Source organism: Lissotriton helveticus, chromosome 2_1 (assembly GCF_964261635.1).
Source record: "Lissotriton helveticus chromosome 2_1, aLisHel1.1, whole genome shotgun sequence".
In the NCBI taxonomy this organism is placed as follows: domain Eukaryota; kingdom Metazoa; phylum Chordata; class Amphibia; order Caudata; family Salamandridae; genus Lissotriton; species Lissotriton helveticus.
This window is the reverse complement of record NC_136059.1, coordinates 486923584-486939380: the sequence shown is the minus strand read 5'-3', so window position 1 is coordinate 486939380 and position 15797 is coordinate 486923584. Positions and strand designations below refer to the sequence as shown.

At 45.6% G+C, this 15797-nt stretch overlaps 1 protein-coding gene across 3 annotated transcripts in view; it reads right to left on the bottom strand.

Moving 5' to 3' along the window:
* KIF2A (kinesin family member 2A) overlaps window positions 1-15797 on the bottom strand; it is a 513057-nt gene that overhangs the window by 275599 nt on the left and 221661 nt on the right. The window lies entirely within an intron of this gene.

The following is a 15797-nucleotide window of genomic DNA, read 5'->3' as shown; positions in this document are numbered from 1 at the left end:
TAGCCACCAGTTTGCTTTAACTGTGTATAACAATGGTTTGGTGGGCAAACAGACCTATCATTTTACTGCAAGAAATTGAGGAGCAAGATTGGGATTAAGGTGGGTGGTATGTGCAACATATTAGCCAGTCCCCTTCTATAATGTTTTGTAGGATGCATACCTACACACAAATGTGAACACTTTCCACACAGGTCCTGCGAATGGATTGCCAACAAAATCCAGTCACAGAACTGCAAGGCTTCACAGAATCTACATACCCACCAGAAAGAATGTCCGTAAAGATATGCAGTTTATCTTCCAAGAGATATTTGTTCCCACAGATTCCCTGTGTGAATCAATACCATAGCATTCTCCGACGATTAGTGTACATGAGGAATATCCTTAGTACAGAGTTACCATTCTCTCCTCATATCAGCACCCACTTAACATTTCCTGAAATGCAGTGCAAAGGCCCTGGTAACCACCAGGCAAATCAACGAAATGTGAACCCCTCTAAGGAGGCTGAAGTTGGTACACCAGGTGCTCTTACAATGTTGAGGTACATATGCACCACATAAGGCACAACCAAAAGTTTCACTATCGAGAATAGAAAAGGAGGTGAATATGACCAAACGTACACTACCGAGCAGAACTCTTATCTGTTAAGTAATGTTAACCAACATCTGCAGTAATGTGTATGGTCGAGCTTGCAGAGAAGTTGAGAAAAGGCTTCAAACATGTAAACATACGACAGCCAAGTTGAGCAATAGAGGAAATTGCCTACTGTAAAGAGGCTCGGGGGCTCCCCAAAATCCATGTTCTGCATTTCCACGTGCAATTTAAGACAGCCAGTGAAAAACATATGTCAATAAGGAAGACTAGCACAAAGGAAAATCAATCAGCTGGTAAACCTTCAGTTTGGAGTAGGCCACACATGTACTCTGCCAGTTTTTTTTACTTGAGATGCCCTAGGGAAAGGAAGGATTTGTTACTTACCTGTAATCCTAGTTCTCTTCCAGGGGTATCCTCATCAAAGTCATACGCACTAGAATATTCCCGCCCATGGGCAGGAACCCGGAAACACGATCATATATGTGTCCCATATTGTAATATATATATATATATATATATATCTATATCTATATATATCTATATATATCTATATATAGATATATATAGATACATATATATATATCAGCTTCACACATCCAAGGATCATAAATCCAAAAAGGAAAGCAGCACTCGCAGGGGGTAGTTCCAAACCAATTTAATCGTGGCGGAACTGGAACAGCAACGACGCGTTTCGCCGTAGGGCTTTGTCAAGTTGTACTATATATATATATATATATATTGTAAGGACTTCCCATTATATCATAAAAAACACACATTAGAAACAGCAAAACATGTTTTGAAACTGTTTTAATGCTCAGCAGTCAGTAGACAACTCGCATAGGACTGAAAGCATATACAGCTTCCAGGCTGCATTGCAAAATCACAGTCCAAAAAGACTAAAAAGCTAACTCATAGCAACATAGAGATAAACTGGCACCGTGCCTTTAAGGCAGTCATTACCCCCAGCCTCCCATCATGCCTCAGGTGTGACAGTTAGGTCCGTAGCTCTTTGCGGTGACTAAAAAGCCATGGCACAAAAAGTTGACAATACCTTCAAAATACCATAATCCTTTGCCCTGGGAGGTGGGTGGGTTGCTTATGACTTTGATGAAGTTTCCCACTGGAAGAGAACTAGGATTACAGGTGATCCTCATCAATAGTCATAAGCACTTGAATAGAATAGCGAGCCTCACCTCATCCACCTGCGCGCAAAGGAAAATAAAGTTACATTTAACAATAAGCTCAGAAAACTAAGCCAAGATAGCCAGATAACTATCCAAACAGGTTCCTCAAGGAGGCTTGGCCTACTTGAGTATCCGCTCTGGAATCGGATTCTAGACAATAATGCCTGGTGAAGGTGTGAATCGATCTCCAGGTCGCAGACTTGCATATTTCTGACATTAGGACATCATGCAAGAAAGCCACTGTGGCCGCTTTCCCCCTAGTGGAGTGTGCTTTAGGCGACAACAACAAGGGTCTTTTAGCCAGCTGGTAAGCTAATTTTATGCAGTACACGATCCACCTGGAAATGGATCTTTTGGCAGCTGGGAAGCCTGTCCTCATGGCACCATATTCAGGAATAACTGATCCGTCTTTCTTATACCCTTGGTTCCCTCTAGATAGAATTTAAGAACCCTTCTGAGGTCCAAGGAGTGTAACGACCTCTCCGCAGGGGTCGTGGGGTTTGGAAAGGAGAATGGCAGGGAGATTGACTGATTAATATGAAGATCAGACACAACCTTAGGCAAAAAAGAAGGATGAGCTCTTAAGACAACCCTGTTATGGTGAAATACAGTGTAAGGCTCTTTTGCACACAGCGCCTGGATTTCACTTACTCTGCGCGCTGATGTTATTGCTACCAGAAAAGCGGCCTTCCAAGATAAGTGCTGCAAAGAGGCCTTGTGAATTGGCTCAAAAGGAGGGCCCGTTAATTTGGCTAGGACCAGGTTCAACTCCCATGGAGGAGAAGGGTTTCGAACAGGAGGATATACTTTTTTCAACCCCTTTAAGAAGTCCTTGACCACCTGCATCTGGAAAAAAGAAGGCTGGTTGCCTGACTTCCTATATGCTGTAACGGCAGCAAAGTGAACTCTAATCGAGGCGTACTTTAAACCTGACTTAGCTAGGTATAGAAGGTAAGAAAGAATGACATCCTCCTGTCCCTTCGTAGGATCAAAGTGATGTTCTACACACCAAAGGAAGAACCTTTTCCACTTGAACGCATATGGTGCTCTTGTGGAAGGTCTTTTGGCCTCTTTCAAATGTTCATGCAATCTTGCGGCAGCCTCAAATGTCCGTATTGGAGGACCTCAGGAGCCATGCTGCCAAGTTCAGCTTTGGAAGATTGGGATGGAGAATCTTCCCGTCCATCTTGGTCAGCAGGTCCGTTCTGCAAGACAGTCTCCTGTGTGGAAGTACTGACAACTGTAGAAGATCCGGGTACCACCACTGCAGCGGCCAGTCTGGAGCTATCAGAATCATCTCCATGTTGGATCTGATGAGCTTCGACACCACCTTCGGAATAAGAGGCAGGGGAGGAAAGGCGTAGGCAAATGTCCTTGACCAATCCATCGAAAGCACATTCTTCCTTGTTCCTGGACGGTGGAATCTGGACGCTAAGACGTGGCATTTTTTGTTTTTGTCGTCTGAAAACAAATCGATTGATGGACGACCCTAACGATGGAAAAGATCTGCCACCACCTCGTCGTGCAGCACCCAGTCTGGCTGATCTTCGAAGTGCCGACTGAGAGCATCCGCTTTGATGTTTTGCTCTCCTGGAAGGTGCACTGCCACAACCGAGAGGTTTCGGGCTAACAGCCAGTTCCAGATCGTCTGAGACTCCAGAGAGAGAGGACGTGATCTTGTACCTCCCTGTTTGTTTAAATAAAACCTGGTGGTCGTGTTGTCCGTTTGGATCAGGACCGAGCTGGACTTGATCGCAGAAAGAAAAGCTTTTAGAGACAGGTGGACCGCTCGCAGTTCCAGCATGTTGGTGTGATAGGACTGCTCCTTACTGGACCACCGCCCCTGCATCTGAAGGGACCCCATGTGTGCCCCCCATCCTTGCAGAGGCATCCGTCACCAGCGATTGTACTGGAAGCGGCTGGTGAAAAGGAACTCCCACCAACAGATTTTGAGGCAGAGTCCACCAGTTGATAGAGGATTTCGCTGCTTGGGAGAGCAAGATGCGATCTTCCCAGCGACCCGTTGCTTGATCCCACTTGTCTTCGAGATCTTGCTGCAACGGTCGCATTCTCAGCCGGGCATTGGGTATGAGAAATATGCAGGAAGCCATTGACTCCAGCAGGGATGCCACCTGCCGGACAGTTGGGTGCTTCATCTGGAGCAGAGTCCTGCACTTATGCTGCATCGAAGAAAGTCTCTCCTCCGAAGGAAACTCTTTTCCTGTGCTTGTATCCAGAACTGATTCCAGGTAGCGGATCGTCTGGGTGGGCTGCTGCACGGACTTCTCCCTGTTGACATGGAGGCCCAGGTCGTGCAACTGCTGAAGGCAAACTTGAAAATCGCTCCTTACTTGTTGAGGAGATGGGCCTTTGAGAAGCCAATCGTCTAAGTAAGGGTAGACGAACAGACATCTTCTGTGAAGTGCGGCTGCCACCACCGCCATGCATTTGGTGAAGACTCGTGGGGCAGACTTGAGCCCGAAGGGCAAGACTTTGTATTGGTAGTGCTGGAGTCCGACTACAAACCGCAGGTACTTGCGATGTCGTGGAGCAATGGGAATGTTGAAGTACGTATCTTGGAGGTCCACCGAACAAATCCAGTCTCCGACTTGGAGATGTGGACATATTTGATGAAGGGCCAACATGCGAAACTTCTCCCTGATGATGACTCTGTTCAGAAGGCGAAGATCCAGGATCGGCCAGAATTTGTGCTCCTGATCTTTTTCGGGCACAAGAAAGTACCTGGAGTAGACTCCCTTTCCTCGCCGAGAGAAAGGAACTTCTTCTATAGCCTGTTTTTGAAGAAGAACTTTCACCTCCTGCTGAAGTAACTTTAGCTGATGAGGACGAGATCTTTTCGGAGGAATGTCCTTTGGAGGCGCACAGAAACCTAGAGAGTACCCATTGCGTAGTAAATTGAGCACCCAACGATCTTTTGTGATTTTGCACCACTCTGCCAGATGTTGTGAAGCACTTCCTCCCACTGGAGTGGGCAACGGTGCCGGAGGAAGCCATTGCTCATGACTTTCCCCCTATTCTGGCCGTGGTGGTGGATTGCTGTTGATTTCCACCTCGACCTCTGTTGGACTTACGGCCCTGATATTGAGACTTGCCCTGGTTCTTGCCCTAGGACCACTGAGGGGTTTGAACCCTCTGTTGGGAACCCATGCCTTTGTTGGGTCTCCAGCGACGCTGCAACTCTTTTTTTCCAAGCCGACGGCTTTGAGGGTGTCAAGCTCAGACTTCATTCTGCTCATCTCCTCGTCTGTGTGGGTGCCAAAGAGAGAGGAGCCAGAGAATGGGAGGTTTAAAATTATCTGTTGCGCATCAGGTTTGAGGCCTGTGAGCCTCAACCAAGATGATCTTCTGGCGCAGATCCCATGAGCGTAGGTATGTACTGATAACGTAGCGCCGTCCGCTGCCGTGCTGATCATCTGATTTGCTACCAGCTATCCTTCGGTGACTATCTCAGCAAAGACTTTCTGGTCTTCCTTTGGTAACTTTTCTTTGAAGCGATCCAAAGAATCCCATAACGCCCTATCGTAGCGGCCTAACAACGTAGCCGCGCTGGAAACCTTCAAGGTAGAGGCCGCTGACTTCAAGGTAGAGGCCGCTGAATTGCAGACTTTGCGTCCCCAAGAGTCCTGGGACCTGCTCTCCTTATCTGGGGGAACCGAGGAAGAGGCAGTAACAGCATGTGTCTTTCGTGCTGCAGCAACGATGACAGAGTCTGCAGGCGGATCCATCTTCACGAAGACGGGAGCCCGAAGAAGCTGGCTTATACTTCTTCTGTATTCAAGCTGGAACAGCTTTGATGGTAGCTGGAGTCAAGAAAGTGTCCATCACATGGTAAAGAATCCCTGGAACCAAGGGTAGCAATGGACGGGATGCCGCTTTTTGATGCAGAGTCTCGAAGATCACTGTCGTTGCTACCTGCGGGACAGACATCTCTATGTTGAGTTTCTGGGCCACTCTCTGAAGTACCTCCTGGTAGATATTGATGTCATCTACCGGAGAGATCCTAGAGATAGGACTGTCTGTTAAAGTAGGGGAATAATCCCTCCTTGACGAGTGGGTAGAAGAAGTAGTAGATGGTGTTCTCCTACTTCTGCGATGGACACTGTGCCTTTCTTCCCCCCTCGATCTGTCAGTTCTGGGAGAACGGGATCTGTCCCGCCGTCTGACACTGAATTCCTCCGCGCGTTCTCCACCCCTAGGGGAACTCGCCCTGTCCACTTCTTGCACCAGTCTCTGAAGAGGCGACCTGTGGATAGGACTGACCTAGTCCTGCATCCGTCTTGCAGCACCAGAAGCCTTCCAGTGGTGCAAGGGGCGAAGCCAACTCGGGGACAAATGCACAGCAAGAAGGAGACTGATGGACAGGACTGCTGGCTGTTGGAGAGGCTGGTCTTGAAGAAGGCTGTCTGGAGGAGTGGGAAGACGAATGGCGTGATGTAGTCTCCGTCACCAATACCACCGATCCTTATCTAGACCTCACTGAGGCAGGTCTCGACGCCTGGCGTGAGCCCCTCGACGTCGAACCTGAGCGTCCCCTAGACGTCGATCGCCAGTCCGAAGTGACTGGACTCGATAGGACTTCACTTCTTGCAGCCATCTGAAACTCTCTTCTACTCAACATCGAATAGACGGCGAGCGACTCCGCTCCAGACCAGATGGATGTCTGTGCCTCGACGCCGAACGTCAGTGTGAAGACTTCGGCGGAGGACTCCTCTTACTAGGCACGGTGCCAGTTTATCTCCATGTTGCTATGAGTTAGCTTTTCAGTCTTTTTAGACTGTGTTTCTGCAATGCAGCCTGGGAGCTGTATATGCTTTCAGTCCTATGTGAGTTTTCTGCTGACTGCTGAGCATTAAAACAGTTTCAAAATATGTTTTGCTGTTGTTTTTCCCTGTTTCTAATGTGTGTTTTTTATGATATAATGTGAAGTCCTTACAGCATTATTCAGCTCTGGTGTATATGAGGCTGCAGTTGCTTATTTTTGTGTGTATATATATTTTGTTTGAGGGGAAACCCACACAGCCACCGTAGCTGATCACACACACAGAGGATTTTGCAATCATGGAAGAAGAAGACGAAAGAAGAGCTGCTGCGCAGGCTCTATTCACAAGGAAAACGAAGGGTACAACCAAAAACACCACGTTGGCTAAGAATGACTCTCCGCAAACCATAAAGGACAAAATAAACAAATTGGAAAAATTAAAACGTGGTGAAATATGCAAATGGTGGGAGAATCTTTACCACCCCCACATATCAGGCACCGAATCCTGACATGCTAACCGAATGGTCAGAGAATTCGGCATTTAGCTCCAAACGGATGTTGGAGATTTTGGTAAAATACGCCTGGATAGACAGAGACCTTCTACTGAAACAAATTGAGGTGCCAATGGACGACATAAAGAAACAAGCAGAAGATGACATTGTGGACAAACTTGTGTCCGAAATGAAAGCTCGCTTAAAAAATTATGAAGAAGACATCAAAGCTCGGAAAGAGAGAAAGCTTGATCGCGATTATAATGACTACGACACAGGGAGAATACTGACCTTTAGTCGTAAATCTGATCATCTGTACATCAGCGACTCTGTGACACAAGCAGCAATAGCACAAGGTGGAGATGAGATTTCTACTGGACTGAGCGAGACGGAATCTGACATCTCAATTGTTTCAACGGAAGAAACCAACCAAGCGGCCAAAACTCCACGCAAGCCGAATTTTTTAGAGAAGTATCGTCACCTGCGCCGGAGCAGGCGAACGATCAAGGAGACTCCGGCACCACAAGCAGCAACTCCAAGAGGTCGAGGACGAGCGAGAGGACGAGGAAACGGAGGAACAGGGGAAAGAGGCTCTTTCAGAGGTGGCAACAGAGGCAATGCAAGGGGCACCGTGGGAAACATGAACACGCGCTCCAGAGGAAAACAATAATGGATCCCGATCTGGTAAATAAAACTATCATTAATTTATACAACAGAACTATGAGTGACATTGAAAAAACTACTCTATGTTTGGGACTCTCGTTTTGCCCGTCTATGCCCCTAAATTACAGCGAATCTAGAATTGATCTTTTTAGATTTGTTCGTAAGCTGAAACTGAAGAAATGGCACAAACTTAGAGCCCTGGGTGACAACATCACTTTGAAATCCCAACCTCGCATTCAAGATACTTTTACGATTGGCGATGTGGATGCTCTGATCAACATCGTAGAACTTAAACAAGAATGCGAGGCAGAACAATCCCATGGGGAGTCTAGCTTTGAAGAAAGGGATGATACTTCCCATAGTAACACACAGCTCCTTCGCGAGGCAGACTTTACCATTAACAGTAGTGCGGCTTCAGGATTTAAACCCAAATCCACCTTCATTCCTACAATGGCACACGATGCCATAGATACCTTTCATGAGTGTGTCAACAAACAGCTTAACACATACCGTCACACCAAGAGAAAACAAGGACTCATGCCTAACAATCTGTCTTTGAGTCAGAGGAATGCCCTTAAGTCCCTGATTGATGACAAGAATGTTGTGATTTGCCCAGCTGATAAGGGGGGCAATATTGTTGTCCTCAACAGAGAACAGTATGTAGCGGAGGTACAAAGACAACTATCTGATCCCAAATATTATACCACCAGTACCCTAGATCTGTATAGAAACAGCATTACTGAGTTGGGGGGAAAACTTAGTACATGGAAGGATAGGGGTATTTTGGAATGGGAAGAATACAAGTTTTAAAAAAATTAAAATCCCATTCTCCCCGTTCTATACTTATTACCCAAAGTCCACAAGAGTAAGGACAATCCCCCCCGGGAGACCTATTGTGTCCTCGAGGGGCAGTGTGGCCGAGCACGTATCCAAGTACGTGGACCATTATCTACCTGAATGGGTACAGGCTCTCCCTACCTATATCAGGGACACTAAAGACTTTTTGACGAAATTGCAGGACGTGACATGGGATGAGGATTGTTTTCTCATCACCATGGATGTCCAGGCCCTATACACCATTATCAACCACCAACAGGGCCTGGTAGCATGTAAACATTTCCTTGACTCGCATCCACTGCGTTTTCGCGAGCACAGTAAGATGCTGTGGGAAATGATGGAATTTTGTCTTCTAAATAATTTTTTCCTTTTCGATGGAGTCCTGTACAAACAAGTGACTGGGACCGCATTGGGTTCTTGCTTTGCTCCCAGTTTCGCAAATTTATTTATGGGTTACTGGGAGCAGAGCATCTTTGCGAATCCATCTTTGGCAGAATACATCAGTCATGTGGCAACCTGGTGGCGCTACATTGACGACCTGTTTATGGTGTGGAGGGGATCGTCAGAAGGAGCTCAGAGTTTTATCGATTGTCTCAACATCAACAACATGAATATAATTCTGACCAGCAGCATTAGCAAAGTGACAGCCGAATATCTTGATGTCAATATCTACATTATTGACAACAAGATACATACCTCTCTTTTTCGTAAAACCACGGCCGGCAACAGCGTGTTACATGCCCTCAGCAGTCATCCTGAACCACTCAAATGGAGTATTCCGTATGGTGAGCTGCTGAGGGCAAAAAGAAACTAACACAGAGGCCGGATACCAGCAAGTTGCCTCTGAAATGTTGGACTGCTTTACTCAGAGAGGTTATCCGTCATGGGTCTTAAAAAAAACTAGGGCCAGGACAGATACCACACTGAGAAGCACAACCCTTCAAGTTACCACAACTGAAGAAACTGATAAGGATGACAACAACACACGACTCATCCTGACTTACAACAGGGAGTCAAGACAGGTACAAAAGATTCTAGCCAATAACTGGAATATCCTTAAAAGTGATGGTACTATAGGTGACCTGATTGCTGACAGGCCTAGCATCACCTACAGGACGGGCAGAAACATTAGGGATCTAGTTGTCCACAGTGACATTACCATCTATCCCACATTTCAAGGCCTTGGCCTACAAGGGTTTTTTCCTTGCAGTCACTGCAAGGCGTGTAAAAACAGTATCCTTGTCAAGAGAGTAGAGTACAATGGCATTAAGAGAGAGATTACTCAATTTCTCAATTGCAATACCATGTTTGTAATCTACGTGATTGTTTGCCCTTGCGGTTTTTGGTATATTGGAAGTACTACTGCCCAGGCCAAAAAGCGCATATTGGAACACTTTCGTGACATAGTCCACTGCAATGCTAAGTATCCCGTGGCTAGACACTTTAGTGAGTACCATTTCTCCAATCCTGCACTTATGAAATTCTCCATCTTAGAATAGATCAACAAAAATCCCAGGGGTGGTAACAGAGTTCTCAAGCTGAGACAGGAAGAATCCAAACATATTATCAATTTCCAGACCAGGACCCCGGGGGGGGCTTAACTGTGATGAGGAACTCTCTGTTCATCTCAGAAATAATTAACCCCATGAGTGATCTGATCATCTTGTTGTTAACTGTACAATTCCTTAGATTCATGTATATTTATTTTCCTTTGTCTTCTGTACATCTCCATGGCTGTTTGTTTATTTTGGTGCATACATACCTGTTATTATGTTATCTTACATCTTGTTCCTTTTCCCTATAGGTGGAAAGGTGGGGACTGGGTCACGTCACATCACCACTGTTCCAGCCCCTTGAATGTTATTTCTTCGACATCACTTAAGAGCACGCCCATTTTGGGCTTACATCTAGAAGGTTTTTGTACTGTGGTTTTGGGCTTCATATGCAAGTATGAACAGATTTAAGCGCGTTTATACCAAGGCTCTCCTTCAGTGTATTTCACTGATGATATTTCATCCTAGTGGCCATGATGGTATTTTACCTGGTTACTGTGTCACTTTCTCCCCCGATGGCATTCCGCTTGGATTACAGGGGTTCATGCCTCTTGGCATCTTACTTGCCCTCCCCCCCCTTTATTTTGGGAGGTATATTTTGGAGTGTGGGCTTGCGCTAAAGTGTTTGATTTACACGCTTTATTTATTTTGGATTGACCCAGCTGTTCCTGTCTATTCTACGTATAACTTTCGGGACATTTTCACCGTTTACTGCATTTTGCTGAACTGTGTCGTTTACATGTTTCATTTACTTTGGATTGACACATCTTATTATTTATACGTGCACAGTATTATTGATGTCTGATATGCTGCGCGTCTCAGCATTTATGCATTTGCAACTTTATTGATTCAGTGCAATTTGTCTGTTCGTTACTGTTCCAACATGTCTGCCGTTAATTTTGGTCCCAGTCCACTTTCAATGTCGATACCTTCTTCTTGCAACTTATTTATTTTGTATGCACGATTTACTGCATTAACGTGAGCAAGGCCTTTGTCAGGCCGAAACATGTACTTTGTGTGAATAAACACCCTTGGACTAGGCTTATGGTGTCCTTTGTTGGATTCTGAGAGCATGTTGGATGTTTTTGGAACTTTGGAGATATTATATATATTATATATATTGGGTCCGCGTGTCTATCCTGATCCGTTGTGTGGCATTGGATTGTCGGTGGATGGAGTACTGCAATATATATATGTCAAGTCAAGTCAAGTCAGAAATTTATATAGCGCGCTACATACCCAGAGGGTCTCAAGGCGCTTGAGGAGGGGAAGGGAGTTACTTGTCGAATATCCAGGTTTTAAGTTGTTTTCTGAATGCTAGGTGGTTCTGTGTGAGACGTAGGTGGGTGGGGAGTGAGTTCCAGGTTTTTGCTGCGAGGTAGGAGAAGGATCTACCTCCCATGGTGGTTTTATTGATGCGAGGAATGGTAGCAAGGGCTTGGTTGGAAGATCGAAGCTGGCGAGGGGGGGTGTAGAAGGAAAGTCGTGAGTTGAGACATTCGGGTCCAAGTTCGTAGAGTGCTTTGTGGGCGTGGGTTAGGAGTCGGAAAGTAATCCTCTTATTGACGGGGAGCCAGTGGAGGTTTTTCAAGTGGCTAGAGATATGGTCTTTGCGTGGGATGTCAAGTATGAGTCTGGCTGATGCGTTCTGGATGCGTTGTAGTTTTTTCTGGAGTTTTGCGGTGATACCGGCGTATAGGGTGTTTCCGTAGTCCAGGCGACTTGTAAGCAGTGCATGGGTGACTGTCTTTCTTGTTTCGGTGGGGATCCAGCGAAATGTTTTTTTGAGCATGCGGAGGATGTTGAAGCATGAAGATGAGACTGCGTTGACTTGTCTGTTCATCGAGACAGAGGAGTCCAGGATGACGCCCAGGTTTCGTGCGTGGTCCGTCGGGATGGGTGCTTTTCCAAGGGCCTCTGGCCACTAAGAGTCGTCCCAAGCGGAGGGGGAGGTGCCTAAGATAAGGACTTCTGTTTTGTCTGAGTTCAGTTTCAGACGGCTGTGCTTCATCCACTCTGCTACTTCTTTCATGCCTTCATGTAGGTTGGTTTTGGCGGTGTTGGGGTCTTTGGTGAGTGATAGGATCAGTTGGGTGTCGTCTGCGTAGGAGATGATGTTGAGGTTGTGTTGGCGAGCGATGGTTGCGAGGGGGCTCATGTATACGTTGAAGAGGGTGGGGCTGAGTGAGGAACCTTGGGGTACGCCGCAGATGACTTCAGTGGCCTCAGACTGGAATGGTGGGAGGCGGACTCTCTGGGTTCTTCCGGTGAGGAATGAGGTGATCCATTCCAGTGCTTTTCCTTGGATCCCGATGTTATTGAGGCGCTGTAGGAGAGTGCTATGGCAGACTGTGTCGAAGGCTGCGGAGAGGTCGAGGAGGATGAGGGCGACTGTGTCTCCGTTGTCTAGTAGAGTTCGAATGTCGTCTGTTGCTGCGATGAGAGCGGTCTCCGTGCTGTGTTTGGCTCGGAAGCCGGACTGAGAGGAATCGAGGGATTTGTTGCTTTCGAGGAAGGCGGCGAGCTGGATGTTGACGGCTTTCTCGATGACTTTGGCCGGGAATGGTAGGAGCGAGATGGGGCGGTAGTTTTTAAGTTCGGTGGGATCCGCTGTGGGTTTTTTCAGAAGGGCGCTGAGTTCGGCGTGTTTCCAGTTTTCCGGGAAGGTGGCGGAGTTGAGGGAGCAGTTGATGACGTCTCGGAGGTGTGGTGCTATGATGGAGTCTGCTTTGTTGAAAATGTGGTGTGGACATGGGTCTGTGGGGGATCCTGAGTGGATGGAGTTCATCAGGCGGATGGTGTCCTCGGTGGAGATTGGGTTCCAGTTGTTAAGGATGTTCGAGGGGGGTGTGGGTACGGTAGAAGATTGGGTGGGATGGTCTCCGGGTTGGATGTCGAAGCTGTTGTGGATGTCTGCAATTTTGTTGTGGAAGAATGAGGCTAGTGAATCACAGAGGGCTTGCGAGGGGGTGATGTCGTTGGAGTTGGCTGAGGGGTTGGTGAATTCTTTGACGATGTTGAATAGTTCCTTGCTGTTGTGGGCGTTGTTGTCTAGTCGGTCTTTGAATGCGGCATTCTTGGCAGACCGGATCAGTTGGTGGTGTATGCGAGTGGCGTTTTCGAAGGCGTCCCTGGTGCTGGTGTTTGGGTCTTTTTTCCAGGCCTTCTCCAGGGAGCGACAGAGTTTCTTGGATTTCTTAAGATCAACATTGAACCAGGAGGCGTTTTTGCTGCCAAGTTTGATTTGACGTTTTTTCGGCGGTGCTAGGGTGTCGGCGCTGTTGGATAGCCATTGGGTGAGGTTAAATGCTGCTTGGTCGGGGTTTGAGGAGTGGGTAGGTGGGTTTTGAAGAAGCGAAGAGGAGATCTGGTCGATGGAGATTTTGTTCCAGTTTCTTCGTAGAGTAGGTTGAGGTCGGTTGTGAGTGGTGGTTTTATTGTAGAGGAAGTGTACGCAGCTGTGGTCCGTCCACTGGAGGGTAGTAGTGTGACTGAAGGAGACATGTTTGCTGGAGGTGAAGATGGGGTCGAGTGTGTGACCTGCGATGTGGGTGGGCGTAGAGACAAGTTGTTTGAGTCCAAGGTTCGCGAGGTTGTCCCGAAGGGAGGTGGTGTTGCTGTCGTTGCTCTTTTCCAGGTGAAAGTTGAGGTCTCCCAGTAGGATGTATTCCTCGGAGGGGAGGGCGTGTGGGGTGATAAAGTCGGTGATAACGTCGCTGAATTTTGCATATATATATATATATATATATATATATATATTCACTGAAAAAACCATAGGTTATAGACCATATATAGTTAGGAATTAGCATTTAAAAAACCTTATTTTACTCACACAAAACCATTGAAATTCCATATATAGTTAGTTGCACTAACTATATATTGCGCACCCGCAATCCACTGCTGATGATGTCACATATTACATCATTCATGACATGGTCAGTGACATCACTGATGACATCACTGATGACATCTCAAATGACATCACTGATGACATCACTGATGACAACATCCAGTGACTATGTTTCTGTAAAGTTAAAATATGTCTTACATATTGAAGAATGAGTGGATGTATAAGTGTCTGGACGAAGGATTTAGTAGGTGCATGACTGAATGTATGAGTGAGTGATTAAATGTGTCTCACTGAGTGCATGGGTTAGTGACTAAACTGTCTTAATTTGTGCATCATTATGTCTGTTGTTCTGTAAACTGCTGCATGTGTTGATCAGTAGCTATATGAGTAACTATATGGGTTATTGATTGATTGCCCAAGTATTTGCATGGGAGACTGAGTGTGTGTGTGGCTGGATGGGAGGTGTGTGACTCTGTACAGATCAATGTGTACTTGTATCAATGATTGTATAAGAGAGTAAGTATGTGTTAGTATATGGTTGAAAACGTAAGGTGCTCTATGTTTAACTGTATAGAGTAGAAAATGGAAGTGTGATTGATTCTTTACAGGACTGACTAGGTGTGTGAGTAACTCCATGGATGAGTGGCAGAGTGTGAGTGTCTGTATAGGTGTATGAGTGCATATGATTGTGTTGTAAACATGAGTGATTGTATGTATGAATGATTGTATGGGTGAATGAGTGAATGTGTGTGTAGACGTAGGAATCAGTGAGTACGTATGTAGTAACTAGTATTGGTGTGTCAATGGTTTCAAAAATTATACTCTGTTTTTAACACTGGGTGAAACAGAGGTTATATTAAAATGTGAGGAGATGCATTGTATTGTCACATGAATGATATCATCAGTGATGTGGTCATTGATGTCAAATGAGATGTCATCAGTGATGTCATCAGTGATGTCATTTGAGATGTCATCAGTGATGTCATCAGTGATGTCACTGACCATGTCATGAATGATGTAATATGTGACATCATCAGCAGTGGATTGCGGGTGCGCAATATATAGTTAGTGCAACTAACTATATATGGAATTTCAATGGTTTTGTGTGAGTAAAATAAGGTTTTTTAAATGCTAATTCCTAACTATATATGGTCTATAACCTATGGTTTTTTCAGTGAATTTTCAAGGTTTTGTAAATGCTAATTCCTAACTATATATGGTCTATAACCTATGGTTTTTTCAGTGAATTTCAATGGTTTTTTAATAGCAAATATCATAAGCTGTCGAATGTCAAGTACGTGGTAAGAATTTTTTTTTTCGTGTTTATGCACACTGATCTGCTTTGATTGCTGCCCCCCACCCCTCATTTCTATTAGGAGTACTCTCTCTTTGCAGATAGTGAAGGGTAGTTAATGCAGCCCTTTCCCCCTTTGTAATCCGTCGTGCCTGCTTCTCTCTCCATTTGATTGATTGTTCTCTTTGGTTCATTCTCTATTTACAAACAAGCACAGAGTCGCAATACTCTGTTTAGTCTTTGCAGATAGCGAAAAATCGTGTAAAAAAACAAAAGGAATCGAGCAAAATCAGTAGGCCACTAATGGGATCTCTTTTGACCTCGCTAAAATAGAAACATTAGGAACAACCTGTTGAAAATAGCAATGCGTATGTATATAAGCGGCGTTCATTTGTGTTCACAGTACCCCTTGTTGATTGTTTCAATCGAGCATTGAATTGTTCGAAGTTAATTCTCTTAACGATCTTCTCTACCTGCAAACGAGGAAGAATAGGAATATTCTATCTCCCTTTGCAGATAGTGAAGGGTAGGTAACGCAAGCCTTTAACACGTCG